General features: G+C 43.2%; 1 protein-coding gene across 3 annotated transcripts in view; it reads left to right on the plus strand.

Annotated features, from left to right (window-relative positions):
* Window positions 1–12884: 12884 nt before the first annotated feature.
* ptprea (protein tyrosine phosphatase receptor type Ea) overlaps window positions 12885–22714 on the plus strand; it is a 346493-nt gene continuing 336663 nt past the window's right edge. For 2 of the 3 annotated variants that reach the window (XM_070876757.1, XM_070876759.1), the window contains exon 1: window positions 12885–13005. The gene's annotated coding sequence lies outside the window, so the exon portion shown is untranslated. Of the gene's footprint in view, window positions 13006–13454; window positions 13572–22714 lie in introns of those variants that run through there. The other variant, XM_070876758.1, reaches the window with a different exon arrangement.

Genomic DNA, 22714 nt, shown 5'->3' on the forward strand with positions numbered 1-22714 from the left:
TTATAGGAAGGGCTGTCATTTAGATGAGATGCTATACCAAGTCTGCCTGTTCAATTTGATATGAAAGATTGAATGGCTCTTCAAAGAAAAACAGTGGAGTTTTCCCAGTGTGCTGGCAATATTTATCCCTCAATCAACACCACCAAAACAGATTAACTGGTCATTTTTCTCATCGCTGTCCTGGGACCTTGCTGTGTGGAAATCAGCTGTTGTATTTGCCTACATAACTGAACATAATGTGTTCGGTTTTGGTCTCCTAATCTGAGGAAGGACATTCTTGCTTTTGAGGGAGTGCAGCGAAGGTTCACGAGACTGATTCCCGGGATGGCTGGACTGACATATGAGGAGAGACTGGATCAACCGGGCCTTTATATACTGGAGTTTAGAAGGATGAGAGGGGATCTCATATAAACATATAAGATTCTGACGGGACTGGACAGGTTAGATGCGGGAAGAATGTTCCCGATGTTGGGGAAGTCCAGAACCAGGGGACAGTCTTAGGATAAGGGTAGGCCATTTAGGACTGAGATGAGGAGAAACTTCTTCACTCAGAGAGTTGTTAACCTGTGGAATTCCCTACCTCAGAGAGTTGTTGATGCCAGTTCATTGGATATATTCAAAAGGGAGTTAGATATGGCCCTTATGGCTAAAAGGATCAAGGGGTATGGAGAGAAAGCAGGAAAGGGGTACTGAGGGAAGGATCAGCCATGATCTTATTGAATGGCGGTGCAGGCTCGAAGGGCCGAATGGCCTACTCCTGCACCTATTTTCTATGTTTCTATATTTCTATGACATTCCTCTGGGGGTCTTCCCGCAGGCACTTGCATCCTCGCTGGATATTTTTTACAAATTTACCTGGTGGTCTAGGAGGCGCCCTGGTTTCCAATGGGGAGGCCTTCTCCTCCCATGCTGCAAAGCGCGCTCCTACCCAAAGGGTTCCGACATAGAAGATGCAGTCACATGTGACTGCTCAGCCAATCAGATAGGTAATTCACAGGTTTCCATTAATAGCACTTAGACTCATGTTAACTACGAGTTCTCAGTGCTATTAATGGGGGAAAAAAACAAACACACACTAATAAAAAAAAACAGACCTCACATAATTAAAATGAATTTAAATTAAAGTTAATAAATGCCTTAGAAATAACAATATATTTCAGATTTTTTTTAAAGTTTTGTAATATGGGTTAAAAATAAACTTACCTTAGTGGGCAGAGTTTTTAACAATACAATGTGTTTATTTTATTTTATTGTGTTAATGTGTGTTTTAAAACACTTGTGCCTGTAAAAGTAGGCTATGCACCTGCTTTTTCAGGCGCAAGATTTTTGAGGACATTTGCCAGGCAAGCTATGCATAAATCCCACAATCTTGCCCGTACAAATGTCCTCGCTCCCGATCTGTCATCCTCGCTCCTGATCTGGCTAAGATTGGAAAAGCTGGTTTTCAGCACATGCGCATTGCGTGCTGAAAACCGGCTTTAATACATTAATAAACTTGCAGGATGGACATATAATTGGCAAATTAATTTCAACATAGATAAGTGTGAGGTATTGTATTTTGGCAAGAAGGTCATATATTTCTTGGAAAATAAAAATCTAAATGGGGTGGAGGAACAAAGTGATCTGGGAGTACAAATACACAAATCACTAAAAGTTACAACGCAGGTCAATAAGGCCATGACAAAAGCAAACCAAGCACTAGTGTTTATTTCTAGAGGGATAGAATTAAAAAGTAGAGAAGTTATACTAAACTTATATCGAACCTTGGTTAGACCAAGTGGCAGAAGGTTAGACCACATTTGCAGTACTGAGAGGGTGCAATAAAGATTTACAAGGATGATACTAAAACTGTGAGGTTATACCTATCTGGAAAGGATGAACAGGCTGGGTCTCTTTTTCCTTGAAAAGAGAAGGATGAGGGGTGACCGAACAGAGGTCTTTAAAATTATGGAAGGTTTTGATAGAGTAGACACAGAGAGAGTGTTTCCACTTGTGGGGAAGAGGCCATCAATATAGTCACTAATAAATCAAATCGGAAATTCAGAAGAAACATCCTACCCAGAGAATGGTGAGAATGCGGAACACGCTACCACAGAAAGTGGTTGAGGTGAATAGTATAGATGCATTCAAGAGAAAGCAGGATAAGCATATAAGGGATAAGTGAATAGAGTTAGATGAGGAAGGGTGGGAGGAGGCTTGAGTGGAGCATAAACACCGACGTAGACTGGTTGGGCCGAATGGCCTGTTTCTGTACTGTCTATTCTATGTAATTCTATGTAATTTCTCAAATCATTGTCATACTTTCTTTGATAACACCCAGGTCCTTGAAAAAAACAAGACTTTCCCAGTTGGATAATTAATATTCTTATATTGCTCCTATCAGACGCTAAAATGATCTTGGAGCTGCGTTCGGTGCATGGGCGGGGGGGAGGAGGAGTTATGGATGTCTTTTGATTTTTTTCTCCAGGTTTCCCACCCGACAGGCTGATTGACAGGCTGACTTCCTGGTGGGAAAGCCTGCAGCAGAAGGATTCTGCAAGCAGCAGGTAGGGGGAGATCGCTGTCAGGGGCCCAATGGGGCGAGGGGGGGAGATCATGGGAGGGGAGATGGTGGTCGAGGGTTTCTGATGTCGGGAGGGGGGAGCAGATCATGGCAGGGGTGAGAGTGGGTTACAGGGAAGCTTGTTGGGCCCAGAGGAAACACTCCTGCTCCTCCTGGCCCACAAGAAGTGCTGTAAAGGCACTTGTCTTATGGATTCGACCTTTCTCGTCTCCTTTTACCTGCCAGGTATCCCGAGGCATGGGAAACTTGACCAGCTGTTAAAAAGGAGGCACACAGCCTCCTTAAAAGGATTCAACGACCAAATCCGTCTCCTGTGAGCGGATTGGTCACCCGTCCCTCGTCCAGTCTCTGCTAAAGCCAGAAGTGAGCGGGTTGGGTTCCTGTTTCAGATTTTTATTTATTTAACCTCCCACCTGAACCAAACCCACCAGTTCTGGGGGTTAAAATTACCCCCTTTAAGTTCCTGGGTGACAACTATACTCAATTGACAATACCCCTTTTTAAGTACACTGACCACCAATTTGTTTATGACTGGATTCCTTCAGGAGTATTAGAATATTGCTGATATATCTGTAGGATAAGTAAAATCATCTGAGAGTTCACCATTTTCAACCAAATCAGAAACACAATTGTGGTTTAACCTGATGAAGCAAAACAATAATGTGCCTAATCCCAACCCCCATAAAAGCACCTCCATCTCGCTTTTAAACCAATATTCACTTCTGAGTATCGGTAAGGACGATGGTGTCTCTGGGGAGTGCAGCCAGAGCCAATTCCAAGGCACTACGGGTGGCTCAGCTGCACAGAGGGGAGGGATGAAGAACAAAAGAGCCCTAGTGATAGGGGATTCCATAGTTAGGGGAACAGACAGGCATTTCTGCGGCCGTAGACGTGACTCCCAAATAATTTTGTGCCTCCCTGGTGCCAGGGTCAAGGATGTCACAGAGCGGACGCAGGGCATCCCTGGGGGGGGGGGGGGGGGTAAACAGCTAAACAGCTAGAGGCCATGGTCCATATCGGGACCAATGACATTGGTAAAATAAGGGATGAAGTCCTACAGGAAGAATTCAGGGAGCTAGGAAGAAAATTAAAGGGTAGAACCTCAAAGGTAGTAATCTCCGGGTTACTACCGGTGCCACATGCTAATGAGTATAAAAATAGAAGGATAGAGAGGATGAACATGTGGCTGGAAAGTTGGTGTAGGAGGGAGGGCTTTAAATTTTTGAGGCATTGGGATCATTTCTGGGGGAAATGGGACCTGTACAAACCAGACGGGTTGCACCTCAACAGCGCCGGAACCAATATCCTCACGGGGAGTTTTGCTAGTGCTGTTGGGGAGAGTTTAAACTAGCTTGGCAGGGGGATGGGAACCTGAGAATGAATTCAAAAGGGAAGGAAGTAAAGCTGAAATTGGATAGCAAGAATCTAGAAAGCGAATCTATAAGACAGAGGAAACAGGATTTAGTATGTAGTAAGCAAGGAGTAGGAGTAAATGGGTACTTTTCAGAATGGCAGGCAGTGACTAGTGGGGTACCGCAAGGTTCTGTGCTTGGGCCCTAGCTGTTTACATTGTACATTAATGATTTAGACGAGGGGATTAAATGTAGTATCTCCAAATTTGCGGATGACACTAAGTTGGGTGGCAGTGTGAGCTGCGAGGAGGATGCTATGAGGCTGCAGAGTGACTTGGATAGGTTGGGTGAGTGGGCAAATGCATGGTAGATGAAGTATAATGTGGATAAATGTGAGGTTATCCACTTTGGTGGTAAAAACAGAGAGACAGACGATTATCTGAATGGTGACAGATTAGGAAAAGGGGAGGGGCAACGAGACCTGGGTGTCATGGTACATCAGTCATTGAAGGTTGGCATGCAGGTACAGCAGGCGGTTAAGAAAGCAAATGGCATGTTGGCCTTCATAGTGAGGGGATTTGAGTACAGGGGCAGGGAGGTGTTACTACAGTTGTACAGGGCCTTGGTGAGGCCACACCTGGAGTATTGTGTACAGTTTTGGTCTCCTAACTTGAGGAAGGACATTCTTGCTATTGAGGGAGTGCAGCGAAGGTTCACCAGACTGATTCCCGGGATGGCGGGACTGACATATCAAGAAAGACTGGATCAACTGGGCTTGTATTCACTGGAGTTCAGAAGAATGAGAGGGGATCTCATAGAAACGTTTAAAATTCTGACGGGTTTAGACAGGGTAGATGCAGGAAGAATGTTCCCAATGTTGGGGAAGTCCAGAACCAGGGGTCACAGCCTAAGGATAAGAGGTAAGCCATTTAGGACCGAGATGAGGAGAAACTTCTTCACCCAGAGTGGTGAACCTGTGGAATTCTCTACCACAGAAAGTTGTTGAGGCCAATTCACTAAATATATTCAAAAAGGAGTTAGATGTAGTCCTTACTACTAGGGGGATCAAGGGGTATGGCGAGAAAGCAGGAATGGGGTACTGAAGTTGCATGTTCAGCCATGAACTCATTGAATGACGGTGCAGGCTCTAAGGGCCGAATGGCCTACTCCTGCACCTATTTTCTATGTTTCTATGTCATCCTGTGCTGAATGGTTTATACTTTAATGCAAGGAGTATAGCGAATAAGGCGGATGAGCTAAGAGCACAGGTAGATACTTGGGAGTATGACATTATAGCCATTACAGAAACATGGCTGAAAGAGGGGCAGGTTTGGCAGATAAATATTCCTGGCTACAGGATTTTTAGACAAGATAGAGGTGGGGGGGGGGGTAAAATGGTGGCGGGGGGGTGCGGGCGGGGGGCAGGTGGGGTTGCGGTACTGATTAAAGAAAATATTACAGCGGTGAGGAGGGATGATATGTTAGAGGGATCATTAAATGAGGCCATATGGGTTGAATTGAAAAATAAAAAAGGGGCGATCACACTGCTGGGCGTGTATTATAGACCCCCAAACAGTGGGGGGGGAGATAGAGGAGCAAAAATGTAGGCAAATTGCTGTGGTCCAAAAACCATAGGGTAGTAATAGTAGGGGACTTTAACTATCCAAATATTGATTGGGACAAATATAGTGTGAAGGGTATAGAGGGTGCAGAATTCTTGAAATGCATTCAAGAGAATTTTTTTAGTCAGTATGTAGCAAGCCCAACACGAGAGGGGGCGATCTTGGATTTAGTTTTGGGGAATGAAGCTGGGCAGGTTGAAGGGGTATTAGCGGGAGAGCACTTCAGTGCCAGTGACGATAATTCAGTCATATTCAAGTTGGTTATGGATAAGGACAAGAATAGGCCTGGAATAAAAGTTCCTAATTGGGAAAAAGCTAATTTTGCTAAGTTGAGGAGTGATTTGGCCATGATGGACTGGAAACAGCTACTTGTGGGTAAATCAGTGTTGGAACAGTGGGAGGCATTTAAGGAGGAGATTCAGGAGGCTCAAGCCAAACATGTGCCCTTTAAGAAAAAGATTGGGAAAAATAATTCTAGAGCCCCCTGGATGTCCAGGGACTTACAGGGGAGGATTAAGAAAAAAAGGGACGCTTATGTCATATATCAACGGCTAAATACTATAGAATCTTTAGAGGAATATAGAAAGTTAAGAGGCAAAATTATAAAGGATATTAGGAATGCTAAGAGAGAGCATGAGAAATTCTTGGCCAGTAAAATTAAGGAAAACCTTAAGATGTTTTATAAATATATTAAGAGTAAGAGGATAACTAAAGAAAGGGTAGGGCCTATTAGAGACCATGAGGGTAATCTTTGTATGGAGGCGGAAGATGTTGGGAGGGTTCTTAACGAATACTTTGCATCTGTTTTCACAAAAGGAAAGGGGCAATGCAGATACTGCTATCGAAGAGGAGTGTGATATTCTGGATTAAATAAATATAATAAGAGAGGAGGTATTAAGAGGTTTAGCAGCTTTGAAAGTAGATAAGTCCCCAGGCCCGGATGAAATGCATCCCAGGCTGTTGAGCAAAGTAAAAGAGGAAATAGCAAAGGCCTTGACCATCATTTTCCAGTCCTCTTTGGATCTGGGCATGGTGCCGGAGGATTAGAGGACTGCTAATGTAGTACCCTTGTTTAAGAAGGGAGAAAGGGACAGGCCGAGTAATTACATGCCTGTCAGCCTAACCTCAGTGGTGGGAAAATTATTGGAAAAAAATCCTGAAAGACAGGATAAATCTGCTTTTGGAAAGGCAAGGATTAATAAGGGACAGTCAGCACGGATTTGTTAAGGGAAGATCGTGTCTGATTAGCCTGATTGAATTTTTTGAGGAGGTAACCAAGGGGGTCGATGAGGGTAGTGCATACGATGTAGTATATATGGACTTTAACAAAGCTTTTGATAAGGTCCCCAAATGGTAGACTGCTCATGAAGGTTAAAGCCCATGGAATACAGGGCAAAGTGTCAAGTTGGATCCAAAATTGGCTTGGAGGAAGGAAGCAAAGGGTAATGATTGATGGATGTTTTTGTGACTGGAAGGGTGTTTCCAGTGGGGTTCTGCAGGGCTCAGTACTGGGAACCTTGCTTTTTGTGGTATATATCAACGATTAAGATTTGAATATAGGGAGTATGATTAAGAAGTTTGCAGATGGCACTAAAATTGGCTGTGTGGTTGATAATGAAGAGAAAAGTCATGGGCTGCAGGAGGATATCAATCTACTGGTCAGGTGGGCAGAGCAGTGGCAAATGGAATTTAATTCAGAGAAGTTTGAGGTGATGCACTTTGGGAGGGCTAATAAGGAAAGGGTATACACATTAAGCGGTAAATGAACAAAGGGACCTTGGAGTGCTTGTCCACAGATCCCTGAATGTAGCAGGTCAGGTGGATAAGGTGGTTAAGAAGGCATACGGAATGCTTGCCTTTATTGGCCAAGGCATAGAATATAAGAGCAGGGAGGTTATGTTTAAATTGTATAATACTTTGGTTAGGCCGCAGCTGGAGTATTGCGTGCAGTTCTGGTCGCCGTATTATAGGAAGGACGTGATTGCACTAGAGAGGGTGCAGAGGAGATTTACTAGGATGCTGCCTGGAATGGAGAATCTTCGTTAACCCTAACCCTAATCCTAAATGCCGAGGACAGATTGGATAGGCTGGGTTTGTTCTCATTGGAACAGAGGTGGTTGAGAGGAGACCTCATTGAGGTGTACAAAATATTGAGGAGCCTGGATATAGTGGATAGTAAGGGTCTATTTCCATTGGTGGAGGGGTCTATTATGAGGGGGCATAGTTTTAAGGTGGTTGGTGAAAGGTTTTGAGGGGATTTAACGGGGGGCCTTCTTTATGCAGAGGGTTGTGGGGATGTGGACCTCTTTGCCTGGAAGAGTGGTGGATGCAGAAACCCTCACTACTTTTAAGAGATGGTTGGATGGGCACTTGAAGTGCCGTAACCTGCAGGGTTAGGGACCTAGAGCTGGCAATTGGGATTAGACTCGACCTTTTGTTGCACGGAGACTGCAGGGAATAGAATACGGCCAGGATGATATCCTGGACTAGTTTCGATCATCTGGATGGGTCGGAGAGGAATTTTCCCAGATTTTTTCTCCCTAAATTGGCCTGGGTTTTTATCTGGTTTTTGCCTTTCCCAGGAGATCACATGGCTCAGGTTTGGGTGGAGTGCAGAATGTTTTAATATAAGGGGCGTCGCAGTTGTGGTGAGGCGGATTGGTTGGGCTGGGTACTCTTTGCCTTTCCGTCATTGTTCATAGGTTTATATGTAACCTTTAGGGCTGCTGACCAAGGGCCGAGAGGCTCTTTTGGACTTTCAAAAGGCTTTTGACAAGGTCCCGCACAAGAGATTGGTGTGCAAAATTAAAGCACATGGTATTGGGGGTAATGTACTGACGTGAATAGAGAACTGGTTGGCAGACAGGAAGCAGAGAGTCGGGATAAACGGGTCCTTTTCAGAATGGCAGGCAGTGACTAGTGGGGTGCTGCAGGGCTCAGTGCTGGGACCCCAGCTATTTACAATATACGTTAATGATTTGGATGAAGGAATTGAGTGTAATATCTCCAAGTTTGCAGATGACACTAAGCTGGGAGGTGGTGTGAGCTGTGAGGAGGACACTAAAAGGCTGCAGGGTGATTGGACAGGTTAGGTGAGTGGGAAAACGCGTGGCAGATGCAGTATAATGTGGATAAATGTGAGGTTATCCACTTTGGTGGCAAAAATACGAAGGCAGAATATTATCTGAATGGCGGCAGATAAGTCATTAATCATTAAAAGTTGGCATGCAGGTACAGCAGTTGGTGAAGAAGGCAAGCGGTATGTTGGCCTTCATAGCTAGGGGTTTTGAGTATAGGAGCAGGGAGGTCTTACTGCAGTTGTACAGGGCCTTGGTGAGGCCCCACCTGGAATATTGTGTTCAGTTTTGGTCTCCTAGTCTGAGGAAGGACGTTCTTGCAATTGAGGGAGTTCAGCGAAGGTTCACCAAACTGATTCCCGGGATGGCAGGACTGACATATGAGGAGAGACTGGATCGACTGGGCCTGTATTCACTGGAGTTTAGAAGGATGAGAGGGGATCTCATAGAAACATATAAAATTCTGATGGGACTGGACAGGTTAGATGCAGGAAGAATATTCCCGATGTTGGGGGAGTCCAGAACCAGGGGACGTAGTCTAAGATTAGGGGTAAGCCATTTAGGACTGAGATGAGGAGAAACTTCTTCATGGAGAATTGTTAACCTGTGGAATTCCCTACCGCAGAGAGTTATTGAAGCCAGTTTATTGGATATATTCAAGAGGAAGTTAGATATGACCCTTACGGCTAAAGGGATTAAGGGGTATGGAGAGAAAGTACGAAAGGGATACTGAGATGAATGATCAGCCATGATCTTATTGAATGGTGGTGCAGGCTCGAAGGGCCGAGTGGTTTACTCCTTCACCTATTTTCTATGTTTCTATGTTTCTTTGTCGATCGGCCCGAACACGATGGGCTGGAATGGCCTCCTTCTGCACTGTAAGTTTTCTTCTATGTTTCTATGTTTCTATTGCACCAGTCTGGTGTTCCCATTTGCCACACCAGTCATCCTAATGCCGTGTCTACATGAGATTGATAATTTAGTGTCAAATTTTGTCCATTGTTAATCTGTGGGCACATACCCACTGGAAACTGGGTCGAGCCTCATTAAACTCGTTTCAATAATTAAGAGCAAGAAGATAACTAGAGAAAGAGTGGGGCCTATTAGAGACCACAAAGGAAATCTGTGTGTGGAGGCAGAAGATGTGGGTATGATTCTTAATGAATACTTTGCATCTGTTTTCACAAAAGCGAGGGGCGATGCAGATTTTGCAATGAGGGAAGAGGAGTGTGAAATAATAGACGAGATAAACATAGTGAGAGAGGAAATATTAAGGGGCTGAGCAGTTTTGAAAGTGGATAAATCCCCAGGCCCGGATGAAATGTATCCCAGGCTGATAAGAGCAGCAAAAGAGGGAATAGTAGAGGCTCTGATCATCATTTTCCATTCCTCTCTGGCTACAGGTGCCAGAGCACTGGAGGAATGCTAATATTGTACCTTTGTTTAAAAAGGGAGAAAGGGATAGACCAAGTAACTACAGGCCAGTCAGCCTAACCTCAGTGGTGGGAAAATTATTGGAAAAAATCCTGAGAGACAGGATAAACCTTCATTTGGAAAGACATGGATTAATCAAAGACAGTCAGCATGGACTTATTAAGGGAATGTCGTGTCTGACTAACTTGATTGAATTTCTTGAGGAGGTAATCAGGAGGGTTGATGAGGGCAGTGCGTATGATGTAGTGTATATGGATTTTAGCAAAGCTTTTGATAAGGTCCCACATGGCAGATCGGTCACGAAAGTAAAAGCCCATGGCATCCAGAGCAAAGTGGCAAGTTGGATCCAAAATTGGCTCAGAGGCAGGAAGCAAAGGGTAATGGTCGATGGGTGTTTTTGTGACTGGAAGGATGTTTCCAGTGGGGTTCCGCAGGACTCAGTACTGGGACCCTTGCTTTTTGTGGTATATATCAATGATTTGGATGCGAATGTTGGTGGTATGATTAAGAAGTTTGCAGACTACACTAAAATAGGCTGAGTGATTGATAATGAAGAAGAAAGCTGCGGATTGCAGGAAGATATCAATGTACTGGTCAGTGGGCGGAACCGTGGCAAATGGAATTCAATCCGGATAAGTGTGAGATAATGCATTTGGGGAGGTCTAACAAGGCAAGGGAATACACATTAAATGGTACAACACTGAAAAGTATAGAGGAACAAAGGGACCTTGGATTGCAGGTCCACAGATCCCTAAAGGTAGCAGACCAGGTAGATAAGGTGGTTAAGAAGGCATATGGAATACTTGCCTTTATTAGTCGAGGCATGGAATACAAGAGCCAGGAGGTTATGCTTGAACTATATAAAACACTGGTTAGGCCGCAGCTGGAGTACTGTGTGCAGTTCTGGTCACCACATTACAGGAAAGATGTGATTGCACTGGAAAGGATGCCGAGGAGATTTCCAAGAATGTTACTGGAGAATTTTGGCTATGATGAAAGATTGGAGATGCTGGGTCTGTTTTCTTTGGAACAGAGGAGGCCGAGGGGAGACCTGATTGAGGTGTATAAAATGATGAGGGGCCTGGATAGAGTGGATAGGAAGGACCTGTTTCCCTTGACAGGGGGGTCAACAACCAAGGGACATAGATTTAAAGTAATTGGGGGGAGGTTTAGAGGAGATATGAGGGAAAATGTCTTCACCCAGAGAGTAATGGGGGTCTGGAACTCACTACCTGAAAGGTTGGTAGAGGCAGAAACCTTCACCACATTTAAAAAATACTTAGATGTGCACTTAAAGTGCTGTAACCTACAAGGTTACAGACCAAGAGCTGGAAAGTGGGATTAGGCTGCATAGCTCTTGATTGGCCAGTGCGGATATGATGAGCCGAAATGTCCTCCTTCCGTGCTGTAAATATCTATGATTCTATGAACATACAGTAGATTTCTTGTTACCATCATACTGGGCTGAATTTGCCCCTGATTCAAAGATGAAAGTTGCACAGAGTGCTTGCCTACTGGCCATCTAGTCCTCAGTATCAATCATTAAATATGCATTTTTTTCCTGAAATGCTTTTGTGAAAGATAAATTTATATTCAAAAAATAATTTTGAATATTGGCACTTCATAGATGTTTATTGCTTATTACTGCTATGTATATGAGAACATCTAATAAACACTGTTCCAGTTGTCTATTATGACAGTGTCCAACAGGCAACCCACAAGCTAAATCCAGGCAACAAGTTGCTTTCATCCAGTCCCAATTCTTCTCACAATAAACGCACAAAGCTCGTTTCAACTATAGTTAGTTTCGTTGGGAGCTAAAACTAAACATAGTTGAAGTTGACGTTATGCCAAGGCCAGATGAACGGCTCAGCTGCAATCCTTTAAAATTCCCAGGCCTAGAGAACTAGAAAGGGCTGCTCCCTGATTGTTGGATTTAGATCAGCCTTTCTTTTTACACCTCTCATGCCTTGAGGTTTAAAGAGCTGCGACTGAATTTTTACAGCTTTCAAGTTTTGGGCTTGCTTTTTTTTATACCTATGGGAGGTGTTTTTATGTGTGAGTGTGCGTACATAGCTTATGAAGTCTCACAAGTTTGGGGTTTTAATTCTTGTGTATTAGGGCTGCATTTCCATGAAACATGTGGTCCAGTCACTGGTTTTAACATGAGTATTTGCATTCCTCAGCTCCAAAAGGTTAGACTTCCTTGGCCTGGTGTGTAAATGCACCACCTGGTTTTCTACTAGGCCACGCAGATCACAAAGCTCCAGGTTTGATTCCTGAACTGAGATAGATGATTTCAACTGGATAGAGGTTGGGAGTGCTACAATTGACTTCAGCACCCATGGGCTAGGAAGGGAATAATCTGCTCCTCATTGTTGCTCAGCGACTTCTCCTGGGAAGAGTGTGTGTAGTCTTGGTGAGAAGACCATGGTGTTTGGCGGCGATGCCCACCACAGTCGAATAGCATGTCGTTGCCATAAACAATGGCTACTTGGCCGGGATGGTAAGGTGTCAGTGGGACTGGAGAGCTGCCAGCGCACAGCCTTGGGGAGAAAACTTTAAAAAAATAAGTCAATAGGATACTGGTAAAATCCAAGTGAGACCATTTCGACAATTATGCACTCGATTTTACAGAGTAAAGAGGTATCTCCAGATTGGGAAGACTAAGAGCCGGATTGCCGACATTTTCCAGGGTCAGTGTAAAGTTAGCTGCAGTCAGCTCTCAGCCAGGAGGGAGGGGAAGCCGGGTGGGTATCGCTGCCGACGCATTGTGCTGCTTGTGGTAATTCCAGCTTCCCGCAGCAGGCGGCTGTCTGAGCGGAAGAGATGGAGGTGTAGAGCCGGGATGCAAGCGAACACTTTCCCTGTTTATCAGCAGTTGTGCTCAGGGAAGGGGACCTGTTGTCGAGCTTCACTGTCAACTGCGGCCGGCGGAGAGCAGCGCCTTCCTCCCGGTGAGTTTCCCCGATCCCTTGCACGCTTCTTATTGAGAATAGAGTAACCCCGGGTCTAACCCGGCTCAGAGACAGCAGTAACTGAATCTACCCGGCTCAGTGACAGGCGAGTACCGGGGTCTACCCCGGCTCAGTGACAGCAGTAACCCGGGTCTACCCCGGCTCAGTGACAGCAGTAACCCGGGTCTACCCCGGCTCAGTGACAGCAGTAACCCGGGTCTACCCCGGCTCAGTGACAGCAGTAACCCGGGTCTACCCCGGCTCAGTGACAGCAGTAACCCGGGTTTAACCCGGCTCAGTGACTGCACTAGCTTGGGTCTACCCGGTTCACTGACCCACGAGTCTGGGTCTATCCGGTTCACTGACTGTACTCGCTTGGGTCTATCCGGTTCACTGACTGTATTAACCTGGGTCTGCCCGGTTCAGTGACTGCTCTAGCCTGGCTTTAGCTTTGTATTTGAATCCTGTTACTGGCTGTAGGCTAATTGACCGGAGTCTGACCACATTGGGACTTACACTTAGCCCGTGTGTTAACATGAAACCAAAGCGAACTCCAGTGACTGCAGGTTAGAAGTGTTGGGAGAAAGTTAACGGAGACTGACCGGGGATAACCGACCACGAGGAGGCGGACGGGTTGGGGAAACGGCGTGGTTACAAATAAAGTGCATTTGTCAGAGATGTCTGGCTGTATAATTGGGATGCTGAATGTATGAGTTGTAATATTGCGGTACAATGGATCACTTAAATATGTTGAGGGCGGGTGTAGATATAACCCCGTGCAGTACAATAGAAAGAGGAAGTTTCTTCAGTTGTTCAGTTGCACAACGGTTTTGCCCGATGAGGAAGTGCCCGTAAACTGGATGCCTTGAATCTACCACTTTTACACGAGTCTCCGTAACGTGGATCGAATTCAGTTTGTTCTTTGAAAACATGCTGCACGAATTTTGTCTTATTAGAGTTTTCAACACTGGTTATCATTATTAGTAAATCACAGTACAGAGCTATGTACATCACAGCGTTCCAGGTGAATCATACAGGATATATACACATCCCTCATTGATTTCTATTTATCCGGTGTAGACTTGTATCCTGCACACAACGGGTCGACATGATCTGTGCTGTCCTTTGCATACCGATTACTGGAATAAATATTTATACACTGCCTGTTTTATTAGCACTATATGAAGAAACAAGCTGGTCCATTTACTGTATTGTAGGCGGTGACGCACCTTTTTGGCAGTTATGTGACCCTGCATCAATAGTTGACAAGTTTCATTTGATTGTTGGGACATTTGTCGCTGTAATGAATCCTCAGGCATGTGTTTGCATGTGCAGTAGGCCGATAGACTCTGGTTATATTGGTATTCAGTTTTGTTGCATTTTGTTTAGTAGCAAGGTGTGGCTCCCCAAGACATGAGCGTGCAACAAACATCAGCACAATGACACGCATGATCAATCAATATAAAAACAGAAAATGCTGGAAACACTCAGCAGTTCAGGCAGCATCTGTGGAGAGAGAAACGGTAAATTTTTCTCGCAATTGGAAAAAGTTAGAGATGAAACAGCTTCCAAGCAAGTACAGATGCATGGAAAATGTGGGTGTGGAGAGGGAGGAGGAGGAAAGAACAAAAGGGAAGATGTGTGATGGGGTGGAAGGCAAAAGGTATTTTTTCTAATTTTATTTGTTCACGGGATGTGGGTGTCACTGGCAAGGCCAGCATTATTGCCCATCCCTAATTGCTCTTGAGAAGAGCCATCGTCTTGAACTGCTGCAGTCCTTGTGGTGATGGTACTCCCACAGTGCTGACTTTGTTGTAGCAGTTTGTTGCAAGGTTATTTCAGAGTGTAGTTAAGAGTCAACCACATTGCTGTGGGCCTGGAGTCACATATAGGCCAGACCAGGTAAGGATGGTAGATTTCATTGGATGTTAGTGAACTAGTTGGGTTCTTCTTCATGGTCACCATTATTGATACTAGCTTTTTAATTCCAAATTTATTTAATTAACTGAATTTAAATTTCCCAGCTGCAATGGTGAGATTTGAACTCATGGCCTCTGGATTACTAGTCCACTATGCTACTGTACCTCCCATTGTCGCTGTAATGAATCCTCAGACTTGTGTTTGCATGTGCAGTGGACCGGCAAACTCTGGTTATATTGGCTTTGTTGAACTTTGTTTAGTAATAAGAATGCTAGGTGTGGGTCCCCAAGACATGAGTGTACAACAAACATCAGCACGGTAATGGGACAAGTAACAAGAAACAAAAGATCATTCATGTGTGTATGCAGAAGTCATCCAAGTGTCCAGTGTAGAGTGTCCAGCTCTACACCTGGAATCCAGTAGGCCAGTGTTATACTGCAGTCTGCATTCTGGGAGGAAAAACAGGTGTGAAATGCCTGGCTGGAGGGTGTTTCATCCCTGCTTTAATGTGTTCAGAAGTCAGATTGTCAATTTGAATTTTGAGTTATGCTGCCAATTTTGCATTCCTGTAAAGTGGAATCACTTGGCCAAAGCACAAAAAGTGGTTATTTAACTGCATCTCAAGAGCCAGGAGTAGCCTGCTGTGAAAGCTGAGCAGAATGTCTTTTGTTACTGAAGCAGATTTGTACTTATGCCCGTGGATTATTTCATGTAGTTCTATAGTTGGATGTGTGTAAATGCCAGTCGTACTGCGATGGTCATTGCCCCTCGCTACAGGAAGACACCGCTAATATTTTCAGTCAACAAGTGCCTCTCCAGGAAGGCTGGAGGGAAAACTAAGCAAACTGAAATTTTAGGATTTAATAACAAAAGCTGTAACAGCTTAAATTACAGTGTTCAGGTCAAATGTAATGATGCAACCCACATCTTTTGATGCCCATCAAGGGATCTAGTGAATTGACAAACTGGAGCTCGCCACCACAGCACATAGAACAGTGCAGTACTCCAATGAGAGTACTGAGTGGTGACGGTTAGCTCCGTCAGTGCTGCAGAGTGATGGTCTAGATTTTCTGTTTTAAGTTTTAGATTGGGGATTGAGCCCATAACTTTCTGACACAACAGCTAGAGTATAACCTATTCAGCTAAGCTGATTTTGCTAGATTTTGTTAAACCCATACACAATTAAGAATAAATATAAGGGTACTTCATTAAATATCATGATTATCAACAGATTGACCTGCCATATTATGAGTGCATAGAGATTAATTAGTTTATAATCAGGGATTCACATTTTTTTCTGGAAGGCTCATTTTAAAGGAAGATCCTACTCTGTTACCCCAAAGGTGCTGACACTTGCCACAGTTTACTTCCATGAGCATTTTCAGGCCCTTTGTACCTTGCCCAGGTGGCCATTCTTCATGTGTTTATAAGCAACATCAGCATCACAGATTCGGTTGAACTTGTTTTTTTTCCAACGCCACTTCCCCTTTAATGAGCGCCCCTCAAGTGGCCTACAGTCTGGTACGCGCCCCCTGAAGCTGTCGCTGTCATCGCCCGGCGCAGCTTCCGGGGGTGCTCCGGGGCGAAAATGGGTCGCTGAGCACGGTGATGACGTCATCGCTGGCGCAGTGGAGTGGGCTGCTACCGATTACCACCACCCCTAATCTCCCGTGGAATTTAGCGGGAGTCATTGGTGCCGTTGCGCCCAGGCAAAAAGTCATTTGCGCCCCAGGGGCGCCAACGGAATGAGTACGCAACCTGAATTTCTCTGCCCCCACCACCCCCACCACCCCCCCCTCACACCCCTCACACCCCTCACACCCCTCACACCCCTCACACCCCTCACACCCCTCACACCCCTCACACCCCTCACACCCCTCACACCCCTCACACCCCCGGTCTCGGAATAAGTAAAACTGCGCTTTCAAGTGGCATACAAATAATGCACAACTACAAACTATTAAAAATTAAGATAAAACTTAGTTTACCAACATAGAACTACACTAGTGGCATTCCACCCCAATGTATTGTTATTTTGTTAACCTGGGGAGAAATAGTTCCATTTCCCTCTAATGGTCAGATAAAGTTTTGATGTGTTGATGTATAAGTGTGTATGGCATCTATAACTAAATGAGATCATGCATATTTACTCAGTGGCATGGAGCACCGCTTTGTACCATATGTTTGATCGTGTCATAATTTCTGAAAACTTAGCCCAAATAAAATGTATTGAATTACTAGCTGTGGTGTTGTCCACAGATGTCTGGAGCACAGTTGTGATGTTTAGTTGCTATGGATGGGCTAAGTTTAACATGCTTAACCTGCCTGTCACCTTACGGTTACTGTTCAGGTATGACTTGTGGGGAAATGGTGTAAATTGGCATATCGTGAAGTCAATGAGAGGGAAATTTCTGCAGATTTGGCAGTTATTGTAAATCCCGAGCTCCAGCCCATGGGGACAGACCGCGTTATCAAAGTCAGAAGAGTAAACAGCAGGCAAATACCTGGCTTTTTATTTTTTTATTTTATACTTTGAAATGTGATAGACTTATGCTAAACACACAATTTTTCTCACTTGTGGATCTCCAACGCATTGTTCACAGGTCTGGAGAATGGTTGCAATGTGTACCCTTTAACCTGGCATGTGCCTTCAAGGCCTCTGCTCTTAAGTCGGCAAAACCAAGTCATTATAGCTACTTGTAAATGCTGAGGTCAATCAGAGAGCAGTTGTAACTGCTTGTAACTTTCAGTCTGCAGGTCAATGACGTGTTTTCTTTTAAGATTCTTCTCTATTCATAAACAAAGTATGACAGACTTGCATTAGACACGAGACTTATTTATACGATATCTGAACTATGCATAATGGGTAGAGGGTCTTAACTTCCATTCACTATTGCATGAACTAATTTCAAAATGAAATGGTTGTTCTTGCTGAGGGCAAAGCTAGTGACTAGATGGAAGCTTTAGTGACAATATGCAATAGCTGATTATGATGTAATTCTGCATTGCTGATATCAGGAGGCTCCTCTAAAAATGAACCATTAACTGGTTGATTAACAAATATGTTCTAAATGTATGATTAATTAAAAATAAAGTAGCAATTTTGAACATACGAGACCACCAACATAAACAAGCACACAAGTAAAAAAAAAATCTAAAAATTACTAGATTTCAAACTGATTATGCTTCAAATAGACAATTATTTTAATGTAGAGCAGTAAATCCCATCAATGATCTGTTTAACGATCATCACACAACCATTCAGCTTCAGCTGAAGTATAAGTTTTGAAAAAATTAGAGCTCATTTTTTTAAGTAAAGCAATTTTTACAATGTCATAACTGGAACTTTGATTTATTTGCTGAATTGGGGAGTGGGTGATATAGTGGCTTAGAATAGTTTGTTTTCATCTTTTGGGACCCAAGGTTCAAAATTAGTTAAAGTCAAAGTAGTGAAAAGAGAAATGTCTGCCTTTGCTAGAATAGTCATCTTTTTTCTAAGAAATATTGCAGGAACAAGCCAATTTTGTAGTACTGTGTCATGTTCTTTAGCGAGGAGGGGGGGGGGGGATTTACATATGGGTCAGTGTCCCGTTAAGGTGTTTTGTGATATTATAGGCATCGCATGTGACTCTTCACACTTATTACATTATAATAGTGAGTACATTTCAAATGTACTTTATTGTCCATAAATTGCTTTTGAGACATCTTGAGGTTGTGAAAGGCGCTATATAAATGCAAGTTCTTTTCTTTCTCTTACTGCACTCCATAGCGGCTTTTATATTGATCTTCAGTCATATAACATGACACTCACACAGGTGATGGTTAGGGGAAGGTGAAACTGCTGCATTCTGTTATTTGGCAGCCAAGGAGATTTTTTTTTTGCTGAGTCTTAATGCCTGACACCAATCTTACTATCGCCACTATCAATACTGCATTGACAGCTGCTCATTCTGGAAGGATTTTTGGAATGTCTCCTTATGACTGTCACAATGACATTCTGACATAACTCATTTTAATAAACTGAACATTTTGTGATGTTACATGGCAATTATATTGTGCAGCTGCAATGGACAATTTGTCATGGTCACTTTGTGCATGTACAACCAATAATAGTGTGTGCAAATTGGCTAACAACTTGTAGCGAGGAAGAGATACCGTGCGAATTGCCAATCACCACAAGTTGCTGGCCAGTTTGCGCCGCTCTGCCATTAGCTTCGTGAAAATGGCATCTCACATTTAACCTACCTGTGAGTTTCCTGAAGTTGCTACATTTGCACATTAATTGCCCATTAAACTCCCCACAGAGTTAATTAAGTGTCAGTACCCTTTTAATAATGTAATCATTGTTAATGACTGTCAATCAACCTCTCGTGCCCAGAAAGTGAACAATTATACGTGTGCAGTCTCATGCCTTCCGATTGTGAATTGTTTTAGGAGATTTTAAAAATGTCTAATTTTAAAAAAAATTATTTATTTTCCTTTGTCTTTTTTTCTCTCATAATCCAATTTTTGTAGTACAGGCAACTCTCGATTATCCGCACATGGATCCAATGGGAAACCATTGTAACGGGATTTAAAATTTCGGCCCGGGAAGGCATCGGGTTTTAACTTTATAATCTCAATCGCTCCAACGGAGAAATCGTTTACCTGGCATAAGCCAATCCCCGAGGGACCTGGATAATCGAGAGTTGCCTGTACTTGCGTATGTGTACGATGTTCTCTGTCCAGCCCAATTAACATTTTTTTCTGAAGCCAAGCATCTGTGCTGATGGTCGCAGACATAGTCTATATTTTCAGTCTACATTGTAGTTATAATCAACATATTGCATAATAATATTCAAAAATATTTTTACAGGAGCATAATATATGTAAAGTACATTGTGTGACAGGGTTAATGCCAAAACACCAAATGCTCCAACTTTCTGAGCAATGTTATGTAAGATCTACTAATGTGAAATAATAAAACAGCTACATGCCCTGTGTCAAATTTCTAAGAAGGCTTAAAAGTTGACCAGGCATATTGCAGCTATTAGAATAAAGAACATTTCTCACCAATAAAGTATTTTCCAGACATTCTTTATCTGAAATGACATTCATAAAACTCACTTGCAGTTCTTCATATTTTCTATCATTAGGAAGTTACACGTTGTATTTCATTTGACTCAAATTAAAACACCCAACTCATTGCTTAACCACTGGCAGTATTTATTCCTAATGACTATCCTCTACACAAACTGTTGCAATGCAATATTAATGCAAGCAAAGCAAAACCTGTAAGCACTGGAATATATTTTGTGTGGAAATTATTTGAATCGGTATTTAAACTGTTCTACAGCTCGTGTCCGAGAATCATACTGACACAGAAAAACTTCCTTGTGTACAAACCTGTATCAGCTTTGTAGTTTTATGCTGTGACCCAGAGTTTAAAAATCTAGATGCCTGCAAACTTAACACCATGAACAATAGTGATTGGAAATATCCCTGCTATAAGAAAAAGGTTTCATTTAAAAATATTGCCAAAACATAATCAAATTATGAGCTTTGTTGATTTGTATCTACAAATAAAGATAAATAAATTGGGTTTCTGAGGTTGGAAGAAGCCAACATTTGTACTCAAATTGTTGACTAAAGGGCATCACTTCTTTGTGCACTGAATGTGTTAAATGAGAGTTATATTTTACTTCCTTTAAGTGCATTGGCAGTTCTGCTTCACTTTAGTCCTTGGAAGTTTTTGCGAGGTTGGATGCATTATAACTAATACACAACTGAGCAGCCAATTTGAGTGCACCTGCAAGCCGCGTACTATAGAGGCTCATATTATACTTCTAACTATGCACGTTTCCGGAGTTAATGGCCCAGAATTTGAGCTCAAACTTGCAAAAATTATCTAATACTCCAATGTAGTACACATACATCTAGTACTACATGTTCCAATTGGTTTAGGTACATAAGATAAAATGTATAGCACTCGGAGATCTTTTGTGGTTCACCTAGCCAGCCTCACAGTTTCAAAAATACCTTTCACTATCTCTTGTAGTTCTCAATCATTGTCTCTGCAAAATGTCTACCCAGTTCCCTCTTGACTTAAGAACATAAGAAATAGGAGCAGGAGTAGGCCATTTGGCCCCTCGAGCCTGCTCCGCCATTCAATAAGATCATGGCTGATCTGATCGTGGATTCAGCTCCATTTCCCTGCCCGCTCCCCATAATCCTTTATTCCCTTATCACTCAAAAATCTGTCTATCTCCGCCTTAAATATATTCAATGACCTAGCCTCCACAGCTTGCTGGGGCAGAGAATTCCATAGATTTACCACCCTCTGAGAGAAGAAATTTCTCCTCGTCTCAGTTGTAAATGGGCGGCCCCTTATTCTAAGATTATGTCCCCTAGTTTTAGTTTCCCCTATGAGTGGAAATATCCTCTCTGCATCCACCTTGTCGAGCCCCCTCATTATCTTGTAAGTTTCATTAAGATCATCTCTCATTCTTCTGAACTCCAATGTGTATAGGCCCAACCTACTCAACCTATCTTCATAGGTCAACCCCCTCATCTCCAGAATCAACCTAGTGAACCTTCTCTGAACAGCCTCCAATGCAAGTATATCCTTCCTTAAATACGGAGACCAAAACTGTACGCAGTACTCCAGGTGTGGCCTCACCAATACCCTGTACAGTGTAGCAGGACTTCTCTGCTTTTATACTCCATCCCCCTTGCAATAAAGGTCAACATTCCATTTGCCTTCCTGATTACTTGCTGTACCTGCATACTAACTGTTTGTGTTTAATGCACAAAAACTCCCAGGTCTCTCTCCTGCAGCATTTTGCAATTTTTCTCCATTTAAATTATAATTTGCTTTTCTATTATTTCTGATAACCTCATATTTCGGATAACCTCGCATTTTCCCACATTATACTCCATCTGCCAAATTATTTCCCATTCACTTAGCCTGTCTATATCCTTTCGCAGTTTTATTGTGTCATAGAAAAGATAGAAACATAGAAATTTACAGTGCAGAAGGAGGCCACTTCGGCCCATCATGTCCGCGCCGGCCAACAAAGAGCCGCACGGCCCTCGGTCAGCAGCCCTGAAGATTACATATAAACCTATGTACAATGAATAATGGCGGAAAGGTAAAGAACATCCAGCCCAACCAGTCTGTCCCACACAACAGCCACAACCCTTACACTGAAATATTTTACACTCCGCCCCAACCGGAGCCATGTGTCCTCCTCACAATTTGCTTTCCCACCCATTTTTGTATCATCAGCAAACTTGGCTACATTACACTCTGTCCCATCATCCAAGTCATTAATATAGATTGTAAATAGCTGAGGACCCAGCACCGATCCCTGCGGCACCCCACTAGTCACTGTTCGGCAATTCGAAAATTACCCATTTATCCCGACTCTCTGTTTTCTGTTAGTTAGCCAATCCTCTATCCATGCTAATGTATTACCCCCAACCCCGTGAGCTTTTATCTTGTGCAGTAACCTCTTATGTGGCACCTTATCGAATGCCTTCTGGAAATTCAAATACACCACATCCACTGGTTCCCCCTTATCTAGCCTGCTCGTTACATCCTCAAAGAGCTTCAGCAAATTTATCAAACATGATTTCCCTTTCATAAAACCATGCTGACTCTGCTTGATTGAATCACACTTTTCTAAATGTCCTGCTACTGCTTCCTTAATAATGGACTCCAGCATTTTCCCAACGACAGATGTTAGGCTAACTGGTCTATAGTTTCCTGCTTTTTGTCTGCCTCCTTTTTTAAATAGGGGCGTTACAT

Source organism: Pristiophorus japonicus, chromosome 3, assembly GCF_044704955.1.
Source record: "Pristiophorus japonicus isolate sPriJap1 chromosome 3, sPriJap1.hap1, whole genome shotgun sequence".
Lineage (NCBI taxonomy): Eukaryota > Metazoa > Chordata > Chondrichthyes > Pristiophoridae > Pristiophorus > Pristiophorus japonicus.